The sequence below is a fragment of the Filicampus tigris genome, chromosome 3, assembly GCF_054856515.1.
Source record: "Filicampus tigris isolate MCC_2025a chromosome 3, RoL_Ftig_1.0, whole genome shotgun sequence".
Classification (NCBI taxonomy): Eukaryota; Metazoa; Chordata; class Actinopteri; order Syngnathiformes; family Syngnathidae; genus Filicampus; species Filicampus tigris.
Window position 1 is genome coordinate 26452685 of NC_141219.1, and position 14426 is coordinate 26467110.

Consider the following 14426-nt stretch of genomic DNA (forward strand, 5'->3'; position numbering starts at 1 on the left):
GGTTGATCACGCCCCACACACACGCAAAAAAAAAGAAATACATAAAATAAAAAATAAAACAAACAATAAAAAACACTTCAGGATGTTGCTGCCCAAGGAATACATGCGTAGGCGTATGTTTACTATATTAGTCCCACGGCGTCATTTTTAATCACAGTCCTCTTACTATAACAAAATGAGCAATCTAGTATATACTAGATATAAGAAGATTCAGTAAAACTAAAACCTACGGTTCCAAACTTGCACTTAACGTCCAATCAACAAAATTGATTATTATCGATGGATACAGATAGCAAAAATACTGACACTGTAAAAGTAGGAGTATTGATTCAACTTTTAAACAAAAGACTCTGAAATGCAAGTGCAAAAGTTCACAAACATTTTTACAATACCGTTTTGAACTTGGCACAAAACAAAAGAAACAGGACACAAAATAGTTTACATCCTTTATTAACTTGTATGGAGCTTTCACTGAGGCGGAAAAAACATCATTAAACTTGTAGTAGAGAGGTTAAGCCCCCATAATAGGCCTTTACTTCACATGCAGACGTCCCCTTTGGTATGGATGTACACTGCAGTACCGGTCAAAAGTTTGGAAACATCCTCTAATGCAGTGTTTTTTCATTAAAAATGTCCTGAATTGTAGATTAATACTAAGAATTATTCATGGAATTATTTGTCACTAATAGTGTAGTGGTACACGTGCCCGAGTTGTGTGCAGACAGGTGTGGGATCGATTCCCGCTCAGTGATGGTGTCTGTGTGTGCGCCCTGCTAATAGGGTTGCGTCAGGAAGGGCATCCGGCGTAAAATGCTTTTGCCAAATCAATCATACGAATCGTGCGTGCACTTGATTCGCTGTGGCGACCCCTGAGCGGATAAGCCGAAAGGATAACAACATTAATGGAATTATTTGGTAACCAAAAAAATGTGTGTCAAAACAGAATGTTTTATATATGTTTTAATTTAGATATTTCAAAGTAGGTACCTTTTGACCAGATAACAGTTTTACACATCTTGGTATTTTCTCAGTCAGCTTTATGATGTGGATGATGCTTTATGACATGGGATGACTCTCCTTCACAGCTGTGCATTATCCGTATTAATAGCTTCAATTTCAGTGCAGTTTTAATAGCTTCAATTTCTTATTCAAATTTGAAGGTGTTTCCAAACTTTTGACTGGCACTGTACCTTAAACAAATCATACAAGTAAATGTATCCCGAGACACAAGTGAGATGTCATGTCATGTCATCTTCCAAACCGCTTATCCTATATAGGGTCGCGGGGAATTGCTGGAGCCTATCCCAGCCGTCAATGGGCGAAGGCAGACTACACCCCGAACTGGTCGCCAGCCAGTCGCAGGGCACAACAAGTGAGATCATACTTGGAAATGGACCACTTTAAGAAAAAAACTGCCACCAGTTCTCCCAAAATACTTTGTAGCCCATGTCTTTGCTTATGTTATCACTTTACTGACACATTTGGTGTCAAAGTATAAATTTGGGGGTCAAGGAATCGCAACAAAATAGGCTTCAAGTTTTATAAACCACCAGTTTTCCCCTAAGCATTACAATTAGGGCATAATTATGCACACAGAGAATTGTTTCATCAGAGTCAAGTGCACTCCATTAACCATATTTTCCTTGAAAAAGCAGTGCAGTTACTTCTGTATATTAGTCATCCAAGGTAGCATGAGGTTCTGACCAGTAAGAAGTAGCCTTTTTAAATCAGTTCCCACAACAACACATCCCATCCGAAACCCGGGCCTAAGTGGGCCGTGGCAGGTTCTGTTGTCAGAGGCACAAGGTTAACACTTTAAAGTTTGGATAACATTTTGAACATTATACAACTAAAAACTAGGTATTAGTTAGCTTTATTATAAATTGTCAACTAGCCAGTAACTACTTAACTCTATATATCTGTCTTCATGGAAATGTATTGTCTTTGTAACAATGAGCTACTAACTAATTAACTTTATTACATTTAGCTAGCTAGTCACAAGTTGTTTGTGACACTAATCACGGTCATGGTTATTTAAATGAAATGGAAAACATTTACTCAACATACAAGCAGAAACAAACCAAAGTAGAAAGTTGAGAATAATTTGCGAAGTAATAAGAGTCATTGTGCTTTTTATGTATGATTTTAATGAATTTTGTTCCATCCATCCATCGCAGTATGTAAAACAGTTGTCATTCTGATTGACTTCACAGTCAAAATGCAAACCGTCTGCTTCGTAGTCGTCCGGTGGCTGATGAAGTCACGCTACGGGAACTCAAATTGGACAAACTACAATAAGTCCCATTAAATGAAGCGCGTTTACTACCATTTTTCCAACTCACCACGAAACTTTGTTTTTATCACCATTTTTCCAAATCACCACGAACCTTTGTCTTCATGTAGTAAAGAGAATTACAACTAACTGAAATTTGAATTATTTTTTTTGTAATAACATAAGAAAAACCTGAAGCCAGGTCAATTTTGCCTTTATCAATGCATACTTTAATTTTATTATACACACTCCATTTTCCCAATCTACCCGTTTGATCATTTGAGAATGTTGATAATTTCATTTATGTTTTACAGTCAAACATATTTTATTTACAGGACAAAATATCCGTTCCAATATATATATTAAAAAAGAAATCTTATTGACACAAATATCCATTTATCTATATTGTCCTAAAGTTAGTGATCTCCCACCACACTATATAGTCAAATATGCTAATTACAAGTTAACATTATGGTAGCAAATTTCACATTTTCCTTTTAAAGTGTCAAAATCATTATTAAATTAAATGAATCCCATATTTTAAAAAAAAGTAACTTAAAAGTAACTTAAACCTGAGTAACGCATTACTCTGCAAATGGGCTGGTAAATGGTAAATGGGCTGTCACTTATATAGCGCATTTCTACCATAGGTATTCAAAGCGCTTTACACTGTACCTCATCTACCTACTGATGACGCAGAATCAGGAGCAACTGAGGGTTCAGTATCTTGCTCAAGGATACTTCGACATGGTCAAGGTGGCCGGGGATCGATCCCACAACCTCCGGGTTGGGAAACGACCACTCTACCACTGAGCCATGCCACCCTACAAATAGAGTAATATTGTCAAGAATCGTATTACTTTCACATGGAAGTAATTAGTAACGTATATTACGTACATTTTGGAAGTAACTTACCCAACAATGATGGTAGGTTAATTGATAACTGTAAATTGTCCCTATAAGTGTGATTATGAGTGTGAATGGTCATTCGTTTTTGTGTGCCCTGCGATTGGTTGGCAACCAGTTCAGGGTGTACCCTGCCTACTGCTCGGATAGGCAGGCCACAGAACGCCTGCGACCCTCGTGGGGATATGCGGTTCGGATAATGGATGGGTGGATGGTTAATAAAGCTGCTGATCATAATGAATTTGATTTAGGGACAGCACTCAGATTCTTGATAAATGTACTATTACCCAAAGTGAATCAACAAAAAGTCTCTGTGTTATATTTGACTCAACCTTGTCTTTTCAAATGCACATTAACAACATTACTAGTACTGCATTTTTTCCCCTCCTCAATATTGCTAAAATTCCTCCAATTCAATCAATCATAATCCATAGATTTGTTATGTCTCGCCTCGATTATTGTAATGCTTTGCTCTCTGGTCTTCCCATGTCTAGTATCAAAAGTCTGCAGTTAGTACAAAAGGTTGCAACTAGACTCTGACAAGGATGATAAATTTATATTATTCATATTACCCCGATACTAATTTGAATTGGGTTCCAGTCCACTTGAGATGTGATTTTAAGGTTTTGATATAAAATATTATAGGTCTTAGCACCTTCCTATCTCTGCAAATGCTGGTCTTTTAGTGATCCCGCGAGCCAAAAAGAAATCCGCAGGTTCTAGAGCAGGCATGGGCAATACCAGTCCTCGAGGGCCGGTGTCCTGCCTGTTTTCCATCTCTCCCTGCTGCAACACACCTGGTTCAAATGATCATATCAGCAAGTTCTGCAGAAGCTGGATAATGATCCCAATCATTGAATCAGGTGGGTTGCAGCAGGGTGACATAGAAAACATGCAGGATACTGGCCCTCGAGGACCGGAATTGCCCACCCCTGTTCTGGAGCATTTTCTAGGGCACAGTTGAACTATTTGTTGGCTTGTTTACTGCCGCTTCTGTTCTCTTTTCTGCCCTCTTTTCCCCCGGCTTGGGAATTCGATGTTGATGATCGAATTGACCGGCACAAGATCGGAGGTTGACCACATCATCGGAAGCACTGCTGTGGCGTTTCTGCATTCACCCACTGGGCAGGGACCCACTTCACCGAAGTCGTCCGCCTGCAGCACTTCATTTGATTGACTTTCACATTATTTTGACCAACATTGCATAGCATCATTATATGTGCTACATGTTGTCCACTCGGCATCTATTACAGCCTGATCATCCTGGAAGGGGGATTCCCCCATCTGTGGTCCCTTCTCAAGGGTTCTCATTTTTCCCCGGATAATTTTTTTGTTTTAGTTTTTCTCTCGCCGTCCTGGGGGTTAATATCAGGGGATATCCTTAATGTTTGTCTACTCTGGGCATGTGAAGCACTTTGACACTTTCTTGTGATTAGGGGCTATATAAATAAATTTGACTTGACTTATAGCGGAAGTCAACCCAAACATTTTTTTTTTCAAGAATATGTTCTATGCGGGCCCACTAGTTGAAACATGGCATTCTGATTAATATTACATTTGTGGAATAAGAGTTAAGCAGCAAAATCCACACGTTTTTAGTCATCTCAGGTGGCGGCCGTTTTGTCACTTCTGTCCACTGAGTATATACGAAAAGTCAAGAGGCCAGGAGCATCCATCCATCCATTATCTGTACCGCTTCTCCTCACAAGGGTCGCGGGGCGTGCTGGAGCCTATCCCAGCTGTCTTTGGGCAGTAGGCGGGGGACACCCTGAATTGGTTGCCAGCCAATCGCAGGGCACACAGAGACAAACATCCGCACTCACAATCACACCTATGGGCAATTTACAGTATCCAATCAACTTACCATGCATGTTTTTGGAATGTGGGAGGAAACCGGAGTGCCCGGAGAAAACCCACGCAGGCACGGGGAGAACATGCAAACTCCACACAGGGAGGCCGGAGCCGGGATCGAACCCACGACCTCTGAACTGTGAGGCGGACGTGCTAACCAGTCGACCACCGTGCCGAGGCCAGGAGCATCTTATATCAATATACACAGAGTAATAACACATCAAAGTTTGAAAACAGTCAAAATGACTGCTCTCGTAGTTCTCCATCCATCCAACCATTATCTACCGCTTATCTGGGGTCGGGTCGGGTTGTGGAGGCAGCAGCTTCAGCAGGGCCCATTTAAATTTTCTTTTTTGAGGGCACGGGAGGACTCCGGGCTCAACAATTAGCTGCTTCCTGACTCTGGTGCTAGTCAGCAGTTACAAATTCCTTATTCTGCTTTGGCCCTGCGGTATATGAGGTGCGGTGAACACTGTCTCATTTGCATGAAACCCCCTCATAATTGGCTAATTTCAGAAAGATAAAAAAAGAGTGTGTAGAGTGTGATATAATTGTGGATTAATTATATCGCATGGACACCTTTATAATACACTAATTGTGTCCTATAATATTTATACATATTTGTTAAAATGTATGTCATTTGAGTGAGAATTATCTATGTTAACAGACTACAAAATTATGTCAAACATTTTTTGTAGGCCTATTTGACAGAGAATTGTCTTTATCGTCTGATGTTTGTGGTTCATGTGTTAGTTCTTCTATGAATGCTCTCACACTACTGTGCACTGTGCTTGTTCCTCTTAGGGGTTTTATTTTGAAGCCAGTGTGTGAGATAATATTAATTTATTGAAAGTTAAAAAACGACTAACCCATCCAACCCTATACCGCACCCTTTCCAATGTACTATTACTGTACTGCATACCATTGTATTGACTTGTATTGTCTCTTGCTTTGAAACCATATTTCTATCAGTTGTCCATTACTGTTAATGTGTGTTCCCATCACAACAAGACAGCTTCAAATTATGATTGAAATGTTTTTTTTCCAAAAAGTACCCACAATTGTTTCTCAATCATATGGATGTATATAGCATGATCAAAGGAAGCTGCACAACACAGCTTATATAAAAATGCTTTTTATAACTGTGTAGTGCAGGCAAATTATTCATTAATCTTCTTATTTATCAATTGCCTAACACTAAGCTGAAGTCAAATTGAAATATTTTCAGAAAACAAACAAACAAACAAAAAAACACTCAAAAGCACAATGATATTTTCTACTATTTTAACAGCTAAAATGACTGGTCAATTATGCTGTGAGGCTGTCAAAATACTGTATGTAATATTATTCATTAATGTTTGCCCTATCATTTTATACATGAGATTTATATTGCATTCATACAACCCCACATGATACAAAATGAATGAGGGGAATATGTGATATGTTGTCATTGTATTTGAAAAATAATAACCGTGAGACTTCAGCTGGTTTCTTATTAGAACATTTGTTTCAGAATCGCATATAACTGATTTACTATTTTGTATAAATTACTCATAGAAATAATTGTCCCTGTGAACAAGTGCACAGTGCAGGTAATTTGGCCTGGTCATTCACACCACAAATGAGTCAAGATAGCCGGTCTTATGGAGAAAAGATTTACTCCACTAGGTAAGGACGTAGACAGCCTAAACTTAACCATATCCTGCTGCAATGGTTAATTTGTGTCTCAGTGTGTCTGGCCACTAGGTGGTGTATGCCATAGCAATTCACTGCACTGAGCACAGACAAGACATCACATATGCAGTACCATTAATATGATTCATTAAAAAACAAGTATTGGAAACTTTGTACAACATAGGGTGCAACTAAGTGTCATTTTGCCATCACACATGCTACAGTACAATATAGTACACTATAATATAGCAAAACTGAAAATAATATACCCCAAGTCAATTTGATGGCACAGTTCTTGATGTTTACTTGTAATTTATCTAACAATTGTCTCTTATTTTAGAAAATAGGTAACTGTTCCTGACTTGGTGTAGTGAGATATGAAGGTAAAAACAGCAGAAAAAAGACCAAGAACAACATTAAAAAAAACATGATTAATATCCGCACTGAATCATCCCTGTCTGGCTTAAGCAACAAGAAAAAAGAGGAACTTGGTTGTTTAGAGGGATAGGGGCTGAAAGCCTTCTATGGTATACATTTCGAAATGTGCAATTTTTAAAAAGTACTCTTGCAACGAGTACATAGTGGACAGTGTGTTTAAATAAACCAAATAACGTATTGGAACAGCAATCTATGCTTGTTTCTACATGCAGTCTTTGGTTAATCTCTTTTTGTGTCGTGTGCGTGGGTGATTGTTTGTCCATGTGCCTTGTGATTCACACTTGTCTAATAATACCCACGGCCTTGGCTGAGGGTTGGTGTCGAGGAGTCCAGAGAAAATGAGGAATCAGGAATAAGAAGTGAGAGAGCTGGATGTCCCCTAGCACGCATGTCAGACAACTGTTCCATGTCATTGTGAAACAAATAATGGCCACTGAAAACCTCTGCTGAGTGTCAGTCAAGAACAACGTTCTTCATTGTGCGCTGTCCACTCACAGAAATAAAACACAGTATAGATTCTACATTATTTTTACATATGTAAAAAAATAATCATATTATATATCTGAACTAGACGGTATTCTAGTCCATGAACCAAGTCATGGACTAGATTTTTATGGCAATACAACTCGCCGGTTCATTTTGGAAGTTATGCCACTACTACTATTTCCAACAATGACATGTACTTTCTTTCTGCTGTTTCATTCATTGTTAATTTCATCATGAATTGGATAAAAGTTCTTTTATTCGCATTAACCACCCCCACGCCCACCTCCAAAACACATAAATGTTATATCCAGCAAATTCTTTTTTTTTTGTCTGTGCATGCTGTTATTTCAAAATAGAATATATTTTATCCATACCTTCTGTATTAAAGTTTACCAGTAATTCTGTCTGACGTTCACTGTGGACTGACTGCCTGAAACAACTTGTTCTGTAGGAAGTTTGTCACCTTCTTGTTTTAATAAGGAAGAAGAAGAAATAGGAGAAGAAGCCTTATGGTACTCAACCTAAATTGGCAGAATTAAGGAAGTTTTTAGTTCCCCTGCTAATTCAGAGATATATAGAAAGCTGCATTTTTCAACCACCTTTGGCAATTTGCTTCTAGTTGTTAAACAAGTGGGAATGTATCCGCTGCCCACTGGATGATTTGCACAGCATACTGGTAAGACCAAATAACTTTTGTTCTTTAAGAGAGACTGTGGGCGTTCCTTTACAGGGACACTCTGATCTTTTAGTATAACTTTATTCCACCATCAAATACCACAATGTGGTGACACATCTCTTTAGAAGTGCTCCCAGCTTCATCACTTTAGAACCATTTGAACAATTTTTTCTGACCTGTTTTATTGATTTTTTTTATTGTTCTTGTTTCATTTGCATCTTAGCATACATTAAATGACTATTAACACCCAGTTAAAAAAGATAATGAGTGACAATTTCAGGTAGATTAAGTTTAGTCCATTTGCAGAATTCAATGTTCAATTTGACGGGAAAAGCTAGGTGAATAATAGAGCGTTAGAAGTGTACTGTAATTAAAAATCAGCCGAAATCTTTTGTAATCCTCCACACACCATAGTGTTATCAAACCATTCTAAAATGTCACTTCATTCAGATGTAGTGTCACAATGAACCATTTTCAAGTGGCTTTAACACCATGTTTGATGTTGGTAGACAAGAGCAAGCGGTGACTAAAGTAGGAAAATGTTCAATAAAAATCTAATGGTAATGTGATGTTAACTCTGGTTTTTATATGCTTTCTCCAGGCAGTTTTTTTTTTTTTTTTTTTTTTTTAAACTGCATTTCTTAAGAAAAAATGTTGAGCGAAGGTGATTACGAAACATGTGCACTACCACAGGATTTTCAGAGTTTGGACATCAACCAGCTCTCAGTCAGGCTAAACTGATGTTCTGCAGAGGAGGAGCGCAACACTTCCTGTTGCGACGTTGCCTGTATCCTGTTTTCCACAGTCAGTGGTCATGCGTGTCATTCCCCTTTGCGTTTGCAAACCTGCGTGGGCACAATCTCGTGATCCTGTGCTGTGAGGCTTCTGAAGCTTCAACACGGGAGACTCTGAATGTCCGTGATAAAAACTGTTGATGTCAGCTACATGGGTTTTGCAATTTTGCAGTCAGTTGACCATTACAAAGTGACACTTTTGACAGCCATTAAGAGGCCTCAAAGAAAACAAATACAGTGAAGTGATGGCAATTAAATGTTTGCATGACAAATACTAGTGATTGCTAGTGTGAAGTTTTTGATGTGGAGTTTCAATTAGTCTTGGTCAATTGTCATTCGACAAGCCACATCAGCTACTCATCATCACTAGCTTTCAACATTTGGCAAATTTGTGAGTTACTGTCTATCACGGCTTCTCTACAATTTAATTGATGTAAAAGTGGGACCTATACGTCTCATTGATATTGTTCAACCATAGGACTGAACTCTAATGATTTGAGATTGGGCTCATATTGGCATTTAATGTCCAATTCCACGTGCGCTCAGTAGTTTACCTGTCCCGTGGTATTCTGGAGCTCCTCTCAGGTGTCGGACGCTGTGGGCGTGTCCACTGAATGCGCTGAAAACACGCCCCACTCGACTCTACCTAGTGAAATTAGTCTGCTAATTTTTAAAGGTTTCTTCAACAACTACACGAGTTGCAAAGGCGCACTCTTTACAATGTATTGCTGCGTCCAGGTGTCGCCACGCTATCGACATAAGCGAGAAAAAGCACTTTTACTGTCGCTCGTACCATTCCGCTGCATTTCAAATCTGTGCCGCCACCATACAGCTCGGCTGTAAAACATCGTTAAAGTCAATCCGGTGGAAGTTGAACCGCGCTGAAAAATTCTCTGATATAAATAATTATATATGTCTATATCTTAGCTTTCGTAGTCGGGAAACACGACAGGGAGGAAACTTCGTGATGGTTAGGCGATGCCGAGCTCTGGAAATTGGTTTGTACAGGATGTGTTCAAATGTCAGTAGTGTGAGCCCCAGGCTGAGTAACGTGTTGCTTGAAACATTTAACTTTTCCTGAAGAGTCCCTGTTACGTGAACCCACGCACAACACGGCACAGAGTGAAGCGGTGACTTGTTGGAAGACGTTGAAGTCCACTAGTAGGGTGAGCTAACAGGCAAGCGGGCCAGCAAGCTAACGGACTAGCCCAACGGCTGTGGACCAGCGTCTTCGTCACCCAATACGTCTCACTTTATTTTGTGTCATGTGTGGGTCCATGTAACCTAATGAGCTAGTGGGCTAGTAAGCTACTGGGTACACATAACAGAAAATGTAGGCCGAACAACACAAAACACATTACATTTCAGGGAATATTTTGAGGGGTTGTAAGTCTAGCTTACTAGCTAACTGCTGTGGTGGTAGAAATGGACCAAGTTATTATTACTAAGTGATGCGCAATCACGCACTGACATATATTGTATGTATGTGTGTATGTATATTATATTACAATATATGATGGGGGAGAGCCGACTCATGCCAGACAACTGAAATGTTTAAAAATAGTTTAATGCTATGTGTCAACAATTCAGTAATGTGCTACATTTTTCCCGGTCTTCAATCTTCTCACATATATAGTGTACTAAGAAATAAATCTCTGAATTCACTTTGTAGGGTCTTTAAGTGAAATCTTTGAAAAGTAAAACACCTATTCCACCCCTCAAGCACCAACCTTCCAATGGTAGATGCTGTTTATCAAACAAAAGCAAGTATTCTGGAACCACCAAAGTACAGTAGACTACAATTGGTTGTTTTCCACTGGCCAGTTTCCATTTTTTTCCTAACACCAATTAAAAGTTAAAGTTTGACACTCAAATCGTTGCCATATCCATCCATCAATCTAGCCATCCAATTTCGTACAGCTTTTCCGGTCAGCGTCACGGGTGGGCTACAGTCTATCCCAACTGGCAAAAAGCACGGTAGACCCCCTGCAGATACCTAATGTGCATTTGGAACAAAATCGAGCAAGCCATGCGCATGGGTTCATTGTGTGCCATCTTCGAGATAAAACTCATTCCTTCTTATTTAGAGTTAAAACAAAATGTTGGTCGTTCATCATCAGCTGCAGACCAGAAGTGAAGTAACAAATATGATACGCCTCACATTTGTGCAATTTTGCACACTCGAAAGAGTCAAAACACCCCCATAGGTGAGTAGATGCGATGTTTTAATATACATGTATTCATTTTAGAAAATATAGCTTGTAGATTTAAGTAAATAGAATCTGTTCAAAAACATTTGAAATACTAATAGAAGGTATTGACATCTTGGGTTTATTTCCCTTTTACTCTTAGTGGATGATTATTTTTCTTTTAAATTTTCAGCTCCAAATAATGTGATAACTGAGAGTACCGGAAGAATTGGGCACAGTAAGTCAGTGTACTGCACACACCATTATATACAAGAATGCTGCCACTTTGATACAAACATTCAGTTGAAATGGTCAAAAGCATTCACAAGTAATTAACGATGCTGCTGGCAACAGATTATGTGCAATTGTGCAATCATTGAAACATTGTAAGTGCACTGCTTTTCAGCTACAAGATGAGCCGCCCTAATATACTGACTAACAGTGATAGGCTGTCCTTGTTTCTCAATACAATGAAGCTTGCTATTGCAAAACTGACTTGTTTTTTTACTGCGTCTATCTGTCTTTGTTAAATGTAGTGTTGTGGCCAAATGTAAAAACACAAAGTCCTTATGATTTGCAAAACTAACTCTATCGCTCACACCACGGAAATTGTGAGCCAACAGAAGCACCTGTTGAGGGTTGATGGACCCTGATCAAAACTAATCAAACACAATCTATTAAGTAAGAATATGTCATGTCACCTTCTTGCAAGTCACTGATAGTGTAGTGGTACACACGCCTGAGTTGTGTGCGGGCAGCGTGGGATCGATTCCCGCTCAGTGACGGTGTCTGTGTGTGCCCTGCGGCTGGCTGGCGACCAGTTCAGGGTGTAGTCTGCCTTCGCCCGTTGACGGCTGGGATAGGCTCCAGCAACTCCCCGCGACCCTGTACAGGATAAGTGGTTTGGAAGATGACATGACATGACATGTTCTTGCAAAAAATGATCCCACATGCCGCTACTGGCAAGAGGGCTACACAAAAGTAGCATATTCTGAACACACATTTGTTGACTAACAGAGTGACAAAAAACAAAAAAGACTGCACACATCACATAGATGCATTCATGTCACTTAATGAGAGAAGCCCTTCGCCCCAAAAGCCAGTCTACCACAGTGTCCTCGGCTGTCGTTATTTAAAAATACGTACATATTTTACAGACGTGTCTTGCCATATTACATAATGGCACACAAAAAATACTTGAAGATTCACTTGAAAAATGTGCAGGACTCTCGCATGCAAACAATGACATATTTGTTGCACATAAGCCTGTGTACCTATTTTGAGTAAGGCCCTAATTGGATGTTGCAGATAAGACTGGCCATCAATCAAACAAAACTCACACCACTCTTTCTTTATATTTTTAATGTCCTAGTGGTAAGCAACACACAATTAGTATTTTACAATACAACAATAGCTACTATGATAAAGTAAAATAATAATAATAATCAGTTAGAAAAAAAGTATTTTTTGAAATCCGTGCCTCAAATGGGAGAGGTGGGGGGTTTGGTGGCACAAGCATCTTGGTCGACGCTCACGGACCTCCTGTGGTGACGGGCCTGCATAGGTGGATGGATAGATAGATATTGTTACTTTAAATGTCACTTGCTGTGACTGACCAAATGTGATATCTGGACTGTGCTTCTCGCTGCATATTATCATCTTAATCTAGTGCATACTAAGCTAGTGATAACATTAACACCTCCACACTGGCCCCCGAAAACCCACAAGGTACTGTAACTGTTTGAATGTTGCAACAATCAGAGAGCTTAATCTTCTCACTTTGTTTGGACAGAAAACGGAGAAGTACATATTTTAGAGAACAAACCAGAAAACAATGTTTGGTCACATGCTACTGTTGCCGAGTTACAATTATGTCAGTGTGTACCATCACAGTATGTTTGAAAGAATGTAATCCGTTATGCAAACTTTAAATGACACATTTCATGTTGGTGTTTTGGTCAAGGAAGAAGCTGAAGTGTCAACAATTTTGGATTATGAACACAATTTTTTGACCAGGTATATTTGCCCTGAGGTGAACATCTCGTCAAGACACTGAACTCTTACTTACACTGATTATGTAATGCTTTGATGACACAGTGAGCTTTGTGGAAACAAAGTGCTTTGCTTAGATCTACTGTATTGTTACAAGCAGAGCTGGGTACGTTAACCTTTTTTGCCGGTCCATCCTGCACCCACGACATGGGTACCCTTCCGTTCTCGTCCCTCCATGTTCATAAAAAGAATCGTCCTTCAACCCAGTCTGGCCTCGTCCTTTTAAAAAGCGCTTCCATCCTTACATTCCATCGGTACGCATCCCCCCTCAACCCCCCCCACCAAAAAAAAAACCCAAAACGTCTGTGCACTCATACGCATTATTTAAAGGAAAGTCAACCCAAACGTGATTTTTTTCCAGAATATGTTCTAGGCAGACCCTCTAGTTGAGACATGGCATTCTGATTCACGTTGCGTTTGTGGAATATGAGTTAAGCATTAAAATGACCAATCAGGGCTCAACTTCAGAAAGCAGGTCAGCCGTGATTGGTTGTTACCTGAGCCCTGAGCAGTTGTGATGTCATTTTCAGTTGACAGAAGTGACAAAATGGCCGCCCCCGGAGATGCTAAAAGCGGGTGGATTAACTCTTGTTTCCACAAATGTAATAATATTCATCAGAATGTCTTGTTTCAACTAGTAGGCCTGCATAGAACATATTTACACAAAAATGAACTGGAAACGTTTGTTATCTGGTTAATTATTTGCTGGTTAAATAAAATACAATGGCATGTGCAAAAATAGTTTGCTAGTGCAAAAGCAACAAAAAACATGTTGTTTTCACTTTTTTACAAAATAACTTTACAAATGTACAAAAGTACAACACTTTTGTACATTTGTATTCCACATTAGATTGTAATTTAGTTTGCCCAATGTACATTTATTTCAGACCGTAAATAAAGGCAAAAATGATTTTTTGACAAGAAATGAAGCTGTTTTTTTAAAAAATGCTGTTGTTTCAAAACGTGAACTCTGTTAAAACTTTGACCTAACGTGTTTTATTTGTTTTTGCTTCCTCCCTTCTGCAGTAGAGAAAAGACCTAACGAGACATCCAACTCTTGTTCAAGTCTGGATCATCCAAACACTTTG